Genomic DNA, 16,170 nt, shown 5'->3' on the forward strand with positions numbered 1-16,170 from the left:
ACATGGCTAATCAGAAATATATATTACATGGCTAATCATCAGAAATATATATTACATGGCTAATCATCAGAAATATATATTACATGGCTAATCAGAAATATATATTACATGGCTAATCAGAAAATATATATATTATCATGAAATATATATTAATCTAATCAGAAATATATATTACATGGCTAATCAGAAATATATATTACATGGCTAATCAGAAATATATATTACATGGCTAATCATCAGAAATATATATTACATGGCTAATCAGAAATATATATTACATGGCTAATCAGAAATATATATTACATGGCTAATCATCAGAAATATATATTACATGGCTAATCAGAAATATATATTACATGGCTAATCATCAGAAATATATATTACATGGCTAATCAGAAATATATATTACATGGCTAATCAGAAATATATATTACATGGCTAATCAGAAATATATATTACATGGCTAATCATCAGAAATATATATTATATGGCTAATCAGAAAAAGAAACCATGTATGGGTCTTCAAAAGAATCTGCAAAGAACCAGATTAACGACATGTCTTTATAGAACCACCTTCTCCATAAAGGTTTCTTTATTCCATTTAGAACCTCATGACCATGGTTCATTGTAGAACCTTAGGAAAAGGGTTCTTTATTGCACCATGCAGGTTCCATTTAGAACCTCATGACCATGGTTCTTTGTAGAATCCCCCAAAAAAGTGATATGAACAGTAGCACCAAAAAGGGTTCTGCTGTGGTTACCAGCCAAATAACCCGTATAGATACAAAAAAAACTAAACAGAAATGAAGTGAACAGGGGATAGATAAAGAGAGGGAGAGAGAAATGCTGAGCTGGTGTTCTCTCCTCCCACCTACAAACACTACAGATTATCGCTCTGATCAGGAAATAATACATTCATAATTTATCCTTTGAGGGTATTAATTAGCTTTCAAACCCTGACACTCAGACGAAAGAAGAAGAAGAGGAGAGGAGAGGAGAGGAGAGGAGGGGAGGGGAGGGGAGGGGAGAGGAGGGGAGGGGAGGGCAGGGGAGAGGAGAGGAGAGGAGAGGAGAGGAGAGGAGAGGAGAGGAGAGGAGAGGAGAGGAGAGGAGCATGAAAATGCCACAATATCAGTATGCTGGTCTGGGAATCTGCGCTGTACTGAAGGCCGTCTCAGAGAAAGTTCAGTTAGTTTGACAGGAAAGTAAACTTCTGATCAAGCAAAGCTCTGAAAACGAGGGCTTACTGTATATAGCACTGCACTGTATATGTGGAAACCCTAGAGATACTCGTAACATGGATTCTGAACTGAGCTTGTGTGGCAGGAATCTCATAGGACTAAATTAAAATAATGGAGAATATCAAAGCTTTACACAGCACTATGGCATTAATAGCTAAAAAGCAGATCAATGTTTTATCACATAAAAAAATATAGCACACAACATGACCCCTCACCCTGTAAATGATGTAATTATCTGGAGGGTTCATTCCTTGGCACACCAGAGAATTGTACAAAATAATAAGTGTGTGATTTATTTGTGTGTTTTCCAGTTTGTCAGTTCAGAGGCTTTAGTTTCAGGACAGGAAAAGAGAAGAGTGGGGGAATTAAACATGAGTCTGTCTGTGTTTTCCCCGGAAGCACTGGAGTGTGTATGGTTCACACACACACACACACACACACACACACACACACACACACACACACACACACACACACACACACACACACACACACACACACACACACACACACACACACACACACACACACACACACACACACACACACACACACACACACACACACACACACACACACACACACACACACACACACACACACACACACACACACACACACACACACACACACACACACACACACACACACACACACACACACACACACACACACACACACACACACACACACACACACACACACACACACACACACACACACACACACACACACACACACACACACACACACACACACACACACACACACACACACACACACACACACACACACACACACACACACACACACACACACACACACACACACACACACACACACACACACACACACACACCTCTGTCAGATATACCTCTCTGTCTGTTGTGACATTGCAGGCAGAGGAAGAGTTTCTGTTCATCTAACTCTGTTCATCTACCTCCTCACAGAGTTTATCTGCTCTTTCTCATGTCTTCATTTCATGCATTCATCAAACTTGTAAATGTGAACTTGTTCTCAACTAGCCTACCTGGTTAAATAAAGGTGAAATATATATATATTTTTTAAAACTCCGTTCTGCTCAGTTCAGCTCATTTCAACTCAGTTCAGCTCAGTTCTAACACTCTATATACTCTAAAGGTGGTATGGAATAGTCCTTGCGATATTAAACTGTTCAGGGAAGTCAGGAACCAATACACGCAGTCAGTCAGGAAACCAAAGGCCAGCTTCAAGCAGAAATTCACATCCTGTCGCTCGAACTCCAAAAAGTTTTGGGACCCTGTCAAATCCATGGAGAACAAGAGCACCTCCTCCCAGCTGCACTGAGGCTAGGTAACACGGTCACCACTGATAAATCCATGATAATCGAAATTTTCAAGAAGCATTTCTCAACGGCCGGCCATGCCTTCCTCCTGGCTACTCCAACCCCGTCTGACAGCTCGAATGCCAAATTAATAATCAGATCACTGACCATTTCGAATCCCACCGTTCCTTCTCCACTGTGCAATCTGGTTTCCGAGCCGGTCACGAGTGCACATCAGCCACGCTCAATATACTATATACTAAACGATATAATAACCGCCGTCGATAAAATACAGTACTGTGCAGCCGTCTTCATCTTTCGACTCTGTCAATCACCGTATTCTTATCGGCAGAATCAAATGCCTTAGTTGTTCTAATGACTGCCTCGCCTGGTTCACCAACTACTTTGCAGACAGAGTTCAGTGCGTCAAATCGGAGGGCATGTTGTCCGGACCTCTGGCAGTCTCTATGGGGGTACCACAGATTCAATTCTCGAACCGACTCTTTTCTCTGTATATATCAATGATGTCGCTCTTGCTGCGGGCGATTCCCTGATCCACCTCTACGCAGACGACCCCATTCTGTATACTTCTGGCCCTTCCTTGGACACTGTGCTAACTAACCTCCAAACGAGCTTCAATGCCATACAACACTCCTTCCGTGGCCTCCAACTGCTCGCTACAGTCCCTGCTTTGAATCCAGGCTATATCACAGCGGTCTGAGGCCCTGCACCGCACTGCATCTCAGTACAAGAGATGTCGCTACCGTCCCTGGTTTGAATCCAGGCTGTATCACAGTGGTCTGAGGCCCTGCATCTCAGTGCAAGAGGTGTCACTACAGTCCCTGGTTCAAAGCCAGGCTGTTTCACAGCAGTCTAAGGCACTGCATCTCGGTGCAAAATCCTGGTCCAAATCCAGGCTGTATCACAGCAGTCTAAGGCACTGCATCTCAGTGCAAGAGGTGTCACTACATTCTCTGGTTCGAATCCAGGCTGTATCACATCCGGCCGTGATTGGGAATCCCATAGGGCGGCGCACAATTGGCCCAGCATTGTACAGGGTCTGTCATTGTAAATAAAAATGTGTTCTTAACTGACTTGCCTAGCTAAAACTTCTTGCGGATCATTAGGACGCTACCGTGGCACCTGGCCAACATCCGGTGAAATTGCAGAGCACCAAATTCAAATGACAGAAATTGTAATATTAAACATTCATGAAAATACCAGTGTCTTACATAATTTAAAAGCTTAACTTCTTGTCAGATTAAAAAAATGCTTTACGGCGAAAGCACATCATGCGATTATCTGAAAACAGCGCCCGGCACACAAAAGCTTTACATACATTTTCCAACCAAGCAGATACGTCAAGAAAGTCAGAAATAGCGATAAAATAAATCACATACCTTTGAAGATATTCATCTGGTTGCAATCACAAGGGTCCCAGCTACATAACAAATGGTCCTTTTGTTCGATAAAGTCCTTCTTTATATCCCAAAAAAGTATGTTTCAATGGCTCGCTTGACTCAGCAATCCACCAGTTTCCCTCGTTCAAAATGCATACAAAATGAATCCCGTAAATTACCAATAAACTTTTTCAAGACAAGTCAAACAACGTTCCTAATCAATCCTCAGGTACCCTATTATGTAAATAAACTACAAAGTTTAAGACAGAGAATTAACGGAGACCATTAACGGAGATAAATAACGATGTACGCGCACAAGAAAAACTACAAATTCTGGCTAATTTATCAAAAAACAAGCTTGAAACTCTTTCTAAAGACTTTTGACATCTAGTGGAAGCCCTAGGAACTGCATTCTGGGAGGACTTTATACCTTTATATTCTGGATGGTTTGTCCTCAGGTTTACGCCTGCCATATTAGTTATGTTGTACTCACAGACATAATTGTAACAGTTTTGGAAACTTTAGAGTGTTTTCTATCCAATACTATTATATGCATATCCTAGCTTCTGGGCCTGAGTAACAGACAGTGTACTTTGGGCACCTCCATTCTTCCAAACTTCAGAAAACTTTTTCTAGCCTGAAGAAGTTAAATAAAGGAAAAAACTAAAATGGGAATCGAACCCACAACCCTGCCATTACTAGAGCCATGCTCTGCCAACGGAGCCACAAAGGACCACAAGTAGAGAAGAAAAAAGCGATCCTACACACTTCTCCAATTGTCCCAGCTAACAGTGCATTTGAGTGTGTTTTCCTCATTAGGAATGTTAATGATGCAATTATATAGCATAGAGGAGGTTCTGGGAGAGAGAGAGTGTGTGTGTGTGTGTTTGACAGAATAATGCATCAGTTTGTTTAATTGTGCACACACACACTGCTGTTCTCATCCATCAACTCCACGACCTCAACTGAGGCTTCACATTTTATAATTTAGTCATTTAGCAGATGCTCTAATCCAGAGCGATTTACAGGAGCAATTCAATCAAATCCAATCAAATGTTATTTGTAGGTAGGGGTAAAGTGACTATACATAGATAATAAACAGTGAGTAACAGCAGTGTAAAAACAAAGGGGGTCAATGCAAATAGTCTGGGTGGCCATTTGATTAATTGTTCAGCAGTCTTATGGCTTGGGTGTAGAAGCTGTTAAGTCTTTTGGACCTAGACTTGGCGCTCCGGAACCGCGTTCCGGTACCGCTTGCCGTTTGGTAGCAGAGAGAACAGTCTGACTTGGGTGACTGGAGTCTTTGACAATTGTTTCAGGCAATGAGGGTTATTAAGTGCCTTGCTCAAGGGCACATCGACAGATAATTTCCCTAGCCGGCTCAGGGATTCGAACAAGCAACATTTTGGTTACTGGCCCAAGGTTTTTGTTAGCACCTAAATGTTCCCTTTAAGTCACCTTACATCACCTTTACGTTCCCCTTAAGTCACCTTTAAGTCACCTTTAAGTCACCTTTACGTCACCTTTACGTTCCCTTAAGTCATCTTAAGTCACCTTTACGTTCCCTTAAGTCACCTTAAGTCACCGTTACGTTCCCTTAAGTCACCTTAAGTCACCTTTACGTCACCTTATTTCAACTTAGCTCTACCACAAACCAGCTGCATCCCCGAACCCCTCCTCCCCTGTCACTACGAGACTCAGAGGGAAGATAGACTGTTCCACCAGGGTGGTGGGGATCAGGAGTGTTAGCCATGTTGTTTATTGATGTATCCTCTCCTGTCATCTGTGTGTTTGGGCTCATCCATCTCACCCTGTAGATGATGTAATTACTTGGAGGGTTCTATCCTCATCCATCTCACCCTGTAGATGATGTAATTACCTGGAGGGTTCTATCCTCATACTCCCTCACCCTGTAGATGATGTAATTACCTGGAGGGTTCTATCATCATACTCCCTCACCCTGTAGATGATGTAATTACCTGGAGGGTTCTATCCTCATACTCCCTCACCCTGTAGATGATGTAATTACCTGGAGGGTTCTATCCTCATACTCCCTCACCCTGTAGATGATGTAATTACCTGGAGGGTTCTATCCTCATACTCCCTCACCCTGTAGATGATGTAATTACCTGGAGGGTTCTATCATCATACTCCCTCACCCTGTAGATGATGTAATTACCTGGAGGGTTCTATCCTCATACTCCCTCACCCTGTAGATGATGTAATTACCTGGAGGGTTCTATCCTCATACTCCCTCACCCTGTAGATGATGTAATTACCTGGAGGGTTCTATCCTCATACTCCCTCACCCTGTAGATGATGTAATTACCTGGAGGGTTCTATCCTCATACTCCCTCACCCTGTAGATGATGTAATTACCTGGAGGGTTCTATCCTCATACTCCCTCACCCTGTAGATGATGTAATATCTGGAGGGTTCTATCCTCATACTCCCTCACCCTGTAGATGATGTAATTACCTGGAGGGTTCTATCATCATACTCCCTCACCCTGTAGATGATGTAATTACCTGGAGGGTTCTATCCTCATACTCCCTCACCCTGTAGATGATGTAATTACCTGGAGGGTTCTATCCTCATACTCCCTCACCCTGTAGATGATGTAATTACCTGGAGGGTTCTATCCTCATACTCCCTCACCCTGTAGATGATGTAATTACCTGGAGGGTTCTATCCTCATACTCCCTCACCCTGTAGATGATGTAATATCTGGAGGGTTCTATCCTCATACTCCCTCACCCTGTAGATGATGTAATTACCTGGAGGGTTCTATCCTCATACTCCCTCACCCTGTAGATGATGTAATATCTGGAGGGTTCTATCCTCATACTCCCTCACCCTGTAGATGATGTAATTACCTGGAGGGTTCTATCCTCATACTCCCTCACCCTGTAGATGATGTAATTACCTGGAGGGTTCTATCCTCATACTACCTCACCCTGTAGATGATGTATTTACCTGGAGGGTTCTATCATCATACTCCCTCACCCTGTAGATGATGTAATTACCTGGAGGGTTCTATCCTCATACTCCCTCACCCTGTAGATGATATAGTTACCTGGAGGGTTCTATCCTCATATTCCCTCACCCTGTAGATGATGTAATTACCTGGAGGGTTCTATCCTCATACTCCCTCACCCTGTAGATGATGTAATTACCTGGAGGGTTCTATCCTCATACTCCCTCACCCTGTAGATGATGTAATTACCTGGAGGGTTCTATCCTCATACTCCCTCACCCTGTAGATGATGTAATAACTGGAGGGTTCTATCCTCATACTCCCTCACCCTGTAGATGATGTAATTACCTGGAGGGTTCTATCCTCATACTCCCTCACCCTGTAGATGATGTAATAACTGGAGGGTTCTATCCTCATACTCCCTCACCCTGTAGATGATGTAATATCTGGAGGGTTCTATCCTCATACTCCCTCACCCTGTAGATGATGTAATATCTGGAGGGTTCTATCCTCATACTCCCTCACCCTGTAGATGATGTAATTACCTGGAGGGTTCTATCCTCATACTCCCTCACCCTGTAGATGATGTAATAACTGGAGGGTTCTATCCTCATACTCCCTCACCCTGTAGATGATGTAATATCTGGAGGGTTCTATCCTCATACTCCCTCACCCTGTAGATGATGTAATATCTGGAGGGTTCTATCCTCATACTCCCTCACCCTGTAGATGATGTAATTACCTGGAGGGTTCTATCCTCATACTCCCTCACCCTGTAGATGATGTAATATCTGGAGGGTTCTATCCTCATACTCCCTCACCCTGTAGATGATGTAATATCTGGAGGGTTCTATCCTCATACTCCCTCACCCTGTAGATGATGTAATTACCTGGAGGGTTCTATCCTCATACTCCCTCACCCTGTAGATGATGTAATATCTGGAGGGTTCTATCCTCATACTCCCTCACCCTGTAGATGATGTAATTACCTGGAGGGTTCTATCCTCATACTCCCTCACCCTGTAGATGATGTAATTACCTGGAGGGTTCTATCCTCATACTCCCTCACCCTGTAGATGATGTAATTACCTGGAGGGTTCTATCCTCATACTCCCTCACCCTGTAGATGATGTAATTACCTGGAGGGTTATATCCTCATACTCCCTCACCCTGTAGATGATGTAATTACCTGGAGGGTTCTATCCTCATATTCCCTCACCCTGTAGATGATGTAATATCTGGAGGGTTCTATCCTCATACTCCCTCACCCTGTAGATGATGTAATATCTGGAGGGTTCTATCCTCATACTCCCTCACCCTGTAGATTATGTAATATCTGGAGGGTTCTATCCTCATACTCCCTCACCCTGTAGATGATGTAATATCTGGAGGGTTCTATCCTCATACTCCCTCACCCTGTAGATTATGTAATATCTGGAGGGTTCTATCCTCATACTCCCTCACCCTGTAGATTATGTAATATCTGGAGGGTTCTATCCTCATACTCCCTCACCCTGTAGATTATGTAATATCTGGAGGGTTCTATCCTCATACTCCCTCACCCTGTAGATGATGTAATATCTGGAGGGTTCTATCCTCATACTCCCTCACCCTGTAGATGATGTAATTACCTGGAGGGTTCTATCCTCATACTCCCTCACCCTGTAGATGATGTAATATCTGGAGGGTTCTATCCTCATACTCCCTCACCCTGTAGATTATGTAATATCTGGAGGGTTCTATCCTCATACCCCTCAACGCTTAGGTCAGGGGAAGGCAACCCTGTTCCTGGAGTGTCGCCGGTACTGAGGATTTTGTTCCAACTATGCAGCACACCTGACCAAATCAAATGAAACAATTCAAATCAAGTTGTGTTGGTCGCATACACATATTTAACTGATGTTATTGCAGGTGTAGTTAAATGCTAATCAGTTCAGTGATTGCCTAAATTCAACACACCTGTTCTTCCAGGATGATTAAATCATAGACGTGAAGTGCCAGCGGCAGTCCAGGACCAGGGTGTCCTAGCCCTGCCGTAGACGATGTAATTATCTGGAGGGTTCTATCCTCGTAACCCTCGCCCCGTGACAGCATGCCTCATTAATTAAAACAGCCTCCAAACATTATGGAGAGCATATCTCTCTCTCTCTCTCTCTCTCTCTCTCTCTCTCTCTCTCTCCCTCTCTCTCTCTCTCTCTCTATGTATGAATAGATATTATGGAAACTGCCTCATTCGGTGTATGACCTTGCCATAAAATACTTGGCTCCCCCTAACAAGCACCTATCCTCCGTGAACTCGCTGACCTCTCGTGTTTCCTCTGTTTCTTTCTCTCTTTACACTTTTCACTTTCTCTCAAACACAATCTCCTCTTATTGTTGTGGAGGGGATAATAATAATGATCAAAATAATAATAATAATAATAATCTATAATTTTTCAGATGATACATAGCTATACAGTATATACCACACAGGAAAAGAGGGAGAGAGAGAGAGAGTTGTTTAGGTCAATTACAGAGCAGCCAGCCCAGATGGCGACGCCTGTGGCTCTCCCTCCCCCTCTTCCCCTTCGTTTCTCCTTCCTCGCTCCCCTCCCCCTTCTTCCCAAGGCATCAGTGACAGTCAATTGCCCTCATACCTCCAGTACCTGCTCACCTGACATCTCATCACCTCTCTCTTTTCACTGTAGGGGGTGAATTACGTTTCTGGTCATCACAAATTTGTTACACAAGAAGAGATCAGTCTGTTCCTATCGCCCACCCGGTGCCCTTGGAGAGTACTGGATGACTTCCATCTCCTCATGTCTGCCTTTGATTCATTTCCTTCCACTCTTTTCCTCTTTTGACCTTTTCCCAGTCTCCTCCCACTCACAAGGCAGGCAGGGCGCTTGACCTCATCTTCACTATTGGCTGTTCGCCTACAATTCTCATTTGAACTCCCTTCCAGATCAATGCTTTCTTTCATTTTCTCTCCCTCTCTTCCCCAAACCTAGACACTCAGATGGTCATGCGCCATCAGAATCTTCATTCTCTCTCTCCAACTGTTCTCTCCTCTTCTATCCTATCATCTCTACCTTATGCTAAATCCTTCTCCCACCTGTCTCATGTCCTCTTTCCTACTGGCAAGCTAAGCCCTCCCCTCCTGCTCTGTGGCTGAGTGACTCATTGTGAGCTTACAGAACAGGGCTGAGAGCAAGTGAGTGAAAATGAAGGAAAACTAAACTTCCAGAGGCCCTATCATCCTTTCACTCCCTCTTCTCTACCTTCTACTCCTCTGCTAAAGTCACTTTCTATCACTCTAAATGTCAAACTCTTTGCCACCTTCTCTCACATTAAAGTTTAGTAATTTAGTAGACGGTCTTATTCCAAGCAATTTACAGGAGCAATTAGCACATTGACCGATTTTTCACCTTGCCGGCCTGGGGATTCTATTCAGCAACATTTTGGTTACTGGCCCAACGCTCTTATTAATTGCTAGGCTATCTTAAAGAAGTTAGAAGATATCCACTCCTTGAATCCCCTCACTCTCCAGATGAAATCATTTGGCAAGTGATGTCCAGTCGCCCGGGAACCTGCCCCTATTGAACCCATCACCTCCTCCCTTCTCCAACCTGCCCCTATTGAACCCATCACCTCCTCCCTTCTCCAACCTGCCCCTATTGAACCCATCACCTCCTCCCTTCTCCAGACCATCTCTGGAGACCTTCTCCCATTCCTCACTTCCCTCATCCACCCATCCCTGACAAATGGCTGCCTTCGCTTTGACTTCAAGATGGCCAAAGGTCGCTCCCGTCCTCAAGAAACCAACACTCGACCACTCTGACGTCAACAACTACAGAACAGTATTCCATCTTTGTTTTACTTTCCAAAACACTTGAGCGTGCCCCTGACCTCTGACCCTGATCAACTCTCTTTATCTCTCTCAGAACCATCTTCTTGACCATAACCAGTCAGACCGCTCTCCTCTGCATCACGGAGGCTCTCAGCCAGAGCTGACACACTCTCCCTTGTTCTCATCCTCCTATCCACTGCCTTTGACACCGTGACCTATCAGATCCTCCTCTCCACCCTCTCAGGGCTGGGTGTCTCAGGCTCTGCACACTCCTGGATTTTTATCTAGATCTGAGTCTGCAAAAGAAGGTTGACAATGTTTTTACACTGCTGCTACTCCCTGTTTTTTTAATTATCTATGCATAGTCACTTTACCCCTACCTACATGTGCATATTACCTCCATTACCTGTTTATTATCTATGTATAGTCACTTTTCCCCTACCTACATGTGCATATTACCTCCATTACCTGTTTATTATCTATGCATAGTCACTTTACCCCTAACAACATGTACATATTACCTCCATTACCTGTTTATTATCTATACATAGTCACTTTACCCCTAACCTACATGTACATATTACCTCCATTACCTGTTTATTTTCTATGCATAGTCACTTTACCCCTACCTACATGTGCATATTACCTCCATTACCTGTTTATTATCTATGTATAGTCACTTTTCCCCTACCTACATGTACATGTTACCTCCATTACCTGTTTATTATCTATGCATAGTCACTTTACCCCTACCTACATGTACATATTACCTCCATTACCTGTTTATTATCTATGCATAGTCACTTTACCCCTACCTACATGTACATATTACCTCCATTACCTGTTTATTATCTATACATAGTCACTTTACCCCTAACCTACATGTACATGTTACCTTGACTAAGTTGTACTCCCGCACGTTGACTCGGTACCGGTAACCCCTGTATATAGACTCGTTATTTAACTTTTTATGTTTATTTAGTAAGTATTTTCTTAAGTCTATTTTCTTAACTTCTTGGTGCACCCATCCCGTTAGCGGGATAATTTTCGTCAACATCCGGTGAATTGCAGAGCGCCAAATTAAAATTAAATTACTAAACATATATTTAATTTTCATGAAATCACAAGTGCAATATAGCAAAACACAGCTTAGCTTGTTGTTAATCCACCTGGTATGTCAGATTTCAAAAAGGCTTTACAGCAAAAGCATACCAAGTGTTTAGGTTAGGACATCTCTCTCAGCAAACAAAACATTACAAACAGCTAGCAGCAAAGTAGATCACGAAAGTCAGAAAAGCAATAAAATGAATCGCTTACCTTTGATGATCTTCGGATGGTGCACTCACGAGACTCCCAGTTACACAATAAATGGTCCTTTTTGTTCCATAAAGATTATATGCGTTTTGTTCAGAAATCCACAGGCTCGAGCCGTCACGACGGGGCAGACGAAAATGCCAAATAGTATCCGTAAAGTTTGTAGAAACATGTCAAATGTTTTTTATAATCAATCCTCAAGTTGTTTTTACAATGAATAACCAATAATATTTCAACCGGACAGTAGCTTTTTCAATAGGAGAGAGAGCGAAAATGCCTGCTCCAAGCTGTTGCCCATGCAAAACTCTGCCATAGAGAAAGGAATCTGGTTGATATCCCTTTAAATGGAGGGAAGGCATGCAATGGAACAGAGAGATTTCAGGAAAAACAGCACTTCCTGGTTGGATTTTCCTCAGGTTTTCGCCTGCAATATCAGTTATGTTATACTCACAGACAATATTTTGACAGTTTTGGAAACTTTAGTGTTTTCTATCCTAATCTGACAATTATATGCATATTCTAGATTCTGGACCTGAGAAATAGGCAGTTTCATCTGGGTACGTTTTTCATCCAAACGTCCTAATACTGCCCCCTACACTCAAGAGGTTAAAACTGCATTGTTGATTAATGGCTTGTAAGTTAGCATTTCACGGTAAGGTCTACCTACACCTGTTGTAATTGGGGAATATGACAATTAGGATTTGATTTGATGAGAGGATCTGAGTCTGCACCACATGTTCTCACTACTGGTGTCCCCCAGGGTTCTAGGCCCCCTCTTAATTATCTATACACCAAGTCACCAACACACATCTCTGTGTTCATGGCAGATATCTCAGCTTGGATTTCTGCCCACCACTTCAAACTCAACCTTGACAAGACAAAGCTGCTCTTCCTCCTGATGAAGGCCTGCCTGCTCCAAGACCTCCCCATAATGGTTGGCAACTCCACGGTGTCCCCCTCCCAGAGTTCACAGAACCTTGGCTTGACCCTGGAAAACAACCTGTCATTCTCTGCAAACATCAAAGCAGTGACTCGCTGCTGCAGGTTCATGCTCTACATCACACAGGAAGCGGAGCAGGTCCTTATCTGGGCTCTTGTCATCTCCTGTCCAGACTACTGCAACTCTCTGTTGGCTGACCTCCCTTCTTGTGCCATTAAACCCCTGCAACTTATCCAGAATTCCATAGCCCACCTGGTGTTCAACCTTCGCAAGTTCTCCTATGTCACCCCGCTCCTCTTCACCCTCCACTGGCTTCCATTCGAAGCTCCTATCCGCTACAAGACCATAGTACTTGTCTATGGAGTTGCAAGGGGAACTGCCCATCTTCCAAAATCGTCTTGTGACTCTCAAACCCGGGTCCGGGAGCGTAATCATCGCCTGACACTAATTAGCATAACGCAACGGACATAAATCTTCCTAGAAAATATTCCCATTCATGAAAAATCACAAGTGAAATATATTGGAACACAGCTTAGCCTTTTGTTAATCACCCTGTCATCTCAGATCCCAAAGCAAGACAAGCATTTGTGTAAGTTTATCGATAGCCTAGCATAGCATTATGCCCTGCTAGCAGCAGGCAACCTTGTCACGAAAATCAGAAAAGCAATTAAATTAAATCGTTTACCTTTGATGAACTTCGGATGTTTTCACTCACGAGACTTCCAGGTAGATAGCCAAAGTTTTTCCCAAAATAGCTTTGTTTGGTCACGACAACGCCGAAAAATATTCCAAATTAGCTCCATAATATCGACAGAAACATGGGCAAACTTTGTTTAGAATCAATCCTCAAGGTGTTTTTCAAATATCTATTGGATAATAGATCAACCGGGACAATTGGTTTCTCAGTAGAAGCGATTGGAATAATGGCTACTACCTCTGTACTTTACACAAGATTTTCTCCGGGAGCATCATGTGAACACTTGCGCAATGTAGCCCCCTACGGGTATTCTTCAACATAAATGCGTAAAACTATGTCACAATGCTGTAGACACCTTGGGGAATACGTAGAAAGCGTAAGCTGGTTGGTGGCACATTCACAGCTCAATAGGGACTCATTGGAACGCAGCGCTTTCAAAATATGGGGCACTTCCGGATTGGATTTTTCTCAGGCTTTCACCTGCAACATCAGTTGTGTTATACTCACAGACAATATCTTTACAGTTTTGGAAACGTTCGAGTGTTTTCTATCCAAAGCTGTCAATTATATGCATATTCTAACATCTTGTCCTGATAAAATATCCCGTTTAAAACGGGAACGTTTTTTCCCAGAAATTAAAATACTGCCCCTAGAGTCCCAACAGGTTTTAAATAAACCCCCCCCCACAAATCATAGTTTCACTGACACTGACTTTGCTTGTAGGTACCTTACTTGCTAGGATTTTGTTATGTGGTTGTCCTCTCCCAGCTATAGATGAATGCATATATAATGTATACGTGCAAATATCAGTGTTATTGATCTTGTCTCAGTCCGCCCAGGTATCAGCCTTATCCCCATGTCCTCCATATATCCTGTCTCAATCTCTGTCTTCTCGGACAGAGACAGGCAGGCAGACAGGCAGAGACAGAGACAGAGACAGAGACAGAGACAGGCAGGCAGGCAGACAGGCAGAGACAGAGACAGAGACAGAGACAGAGACAGAGACAGAGACAGGCAGGCAGACAGGCAGAGACAGAGACAGAGACAGAGACAGGCAGGCAGGCAGGCAGGCAGACAGGCAGAGACAGAGACAGAGACAGAGAAAGAGACGGCAGGCAGACAGGCAGAGACAGAGGCAGAGACAGAGACAGGCAGGCAGAGACAGAGACAGGCAGGCAGACAGGCAGAGACAGAGACAGGCAGGCAGACAGGCAGAGACAGAGACAGAGACGGCAGACAGACAGGCAGAGACAGAGACAGAGACGGCAGGCAGGCAGACAGGCAGAGACAGAGACAGAGACAGAGACGGCAGGCAGACAGGCAGAGACAGAGGCAGAGGCAGAGGCAGAGGCAGGCAGAGACAGAGACAGAGACAGGCAGGCAGACAGACAGACAGACAGAGACAGAGACAGGCAGAGACAGGCAGGCAGAGACAGAGACAGAGACAGGCAGGCAGAGACAGAGGCAGGCAGGCAGACAGGCAGAGACAGAGAGAGAGACAGAGACAGGCAGAGGCAGAGACAGAGACAGAGACAGAGACAGGCAGGCAGACAGGCAGAGACAGAGACAGAGGCAGAGGCAGAGGCAGAGACAGAGACAGAGACAGAGACAAGCAGGCAGAGACAGAGACAGAGGCAGGCAGACAGGCAGAGACAGAGACAGAGACAGACAGACAGAGAGACAGTATGGTGGAGAGACAGTGAAGCGAGAAAGGTACTGGAGGGATAACGGCAATTGACTGTCACTGATGACCTGTGACAGGAAGGAGGGAGAGGTGAACAACGGGAAGGGGGAGAGGGGGAGGGAGGAAGGAGAAAGGAAGGGGAACAGGGGGAGGGAGGAAGGAGAAAGGAAGCGGGAGAGGGAGGAAGGAGAAAGGAAGGGGGAGAGGGGGAGGGAACTCTCTCTCTCTCTCTCTCTCTCTCTCTCTCTCTCTCTCTCTCTCTCTCTCTCTCTCGCACTCTCTCTCGCACTCTTCCTCAGTCTTCCGAGTCTAACGTTGTGTTTCTGTCTCTCTCATCCAGTGTGATCAGCAGGGCCCCAGGTCTGAAGCTGGTAGTGGAGACTCTGATGTCGTCTCTAAAGCCCATAGGGAACATTGTGGTCATCTGCTGTGCCTTCTTCATCATCTTTGGTATCCTGGGAGTACAGGTGAGATCCGAACCATTTTTGCACCCTATACAAAAAGGCCTAGCATATTATACATTTTCCCAAAACAATATCAACCAACCAATATCAGGGAAAATGTTTCTTTCAAGTCAGGTTTCACACCTTAATACCTTTGGTGTTAAGGGTTCTTCTGGGCTCCTTCCACACACCCGTCTCTCCTCTTGCCAGTGACAATGTTGGAACTGACAAGTGGCTAATATGTCATTACGCATAAGCACCCCCTTCTCCATTCACCCCTGCCAGGGCTCTTAGGTCTTCCATCAACAGGAAAGTGCTCTTCCGGGTGGTTTCCACGATATA

At 44.1% G+C, this 16,170-nt stretch overlaps 1 pseudogene; it reads left to right on the top strand.

Moving 5' to 3' along the window:
- The window catches only part of LOC118375223 (voltage-dependent T-type calcium channel subunit alpha-1G-like), a 346,606-nt pseudogene that overhangs the window by 254,880 nt on the left and 75,556 nt on the right, over nt 1-16,170 (top strand).

The sequence above is a fragment of the Oncorhynchus keta genome, chromosome 3 (genome assembly GCF_023373465.1).
Source record: "Oncorhynchus keta strain PuntledgeMale-10-30-2019 chromosome 3, Oket_V2, whole genome shotgun sequence".
Taxonomy (NCBI): Eukaryota; Metazoa; Chordata; class Actinopteri; order Salmoniformes; family Salmonidae; genus Oncorhynchus; species Oncorhynchus keta.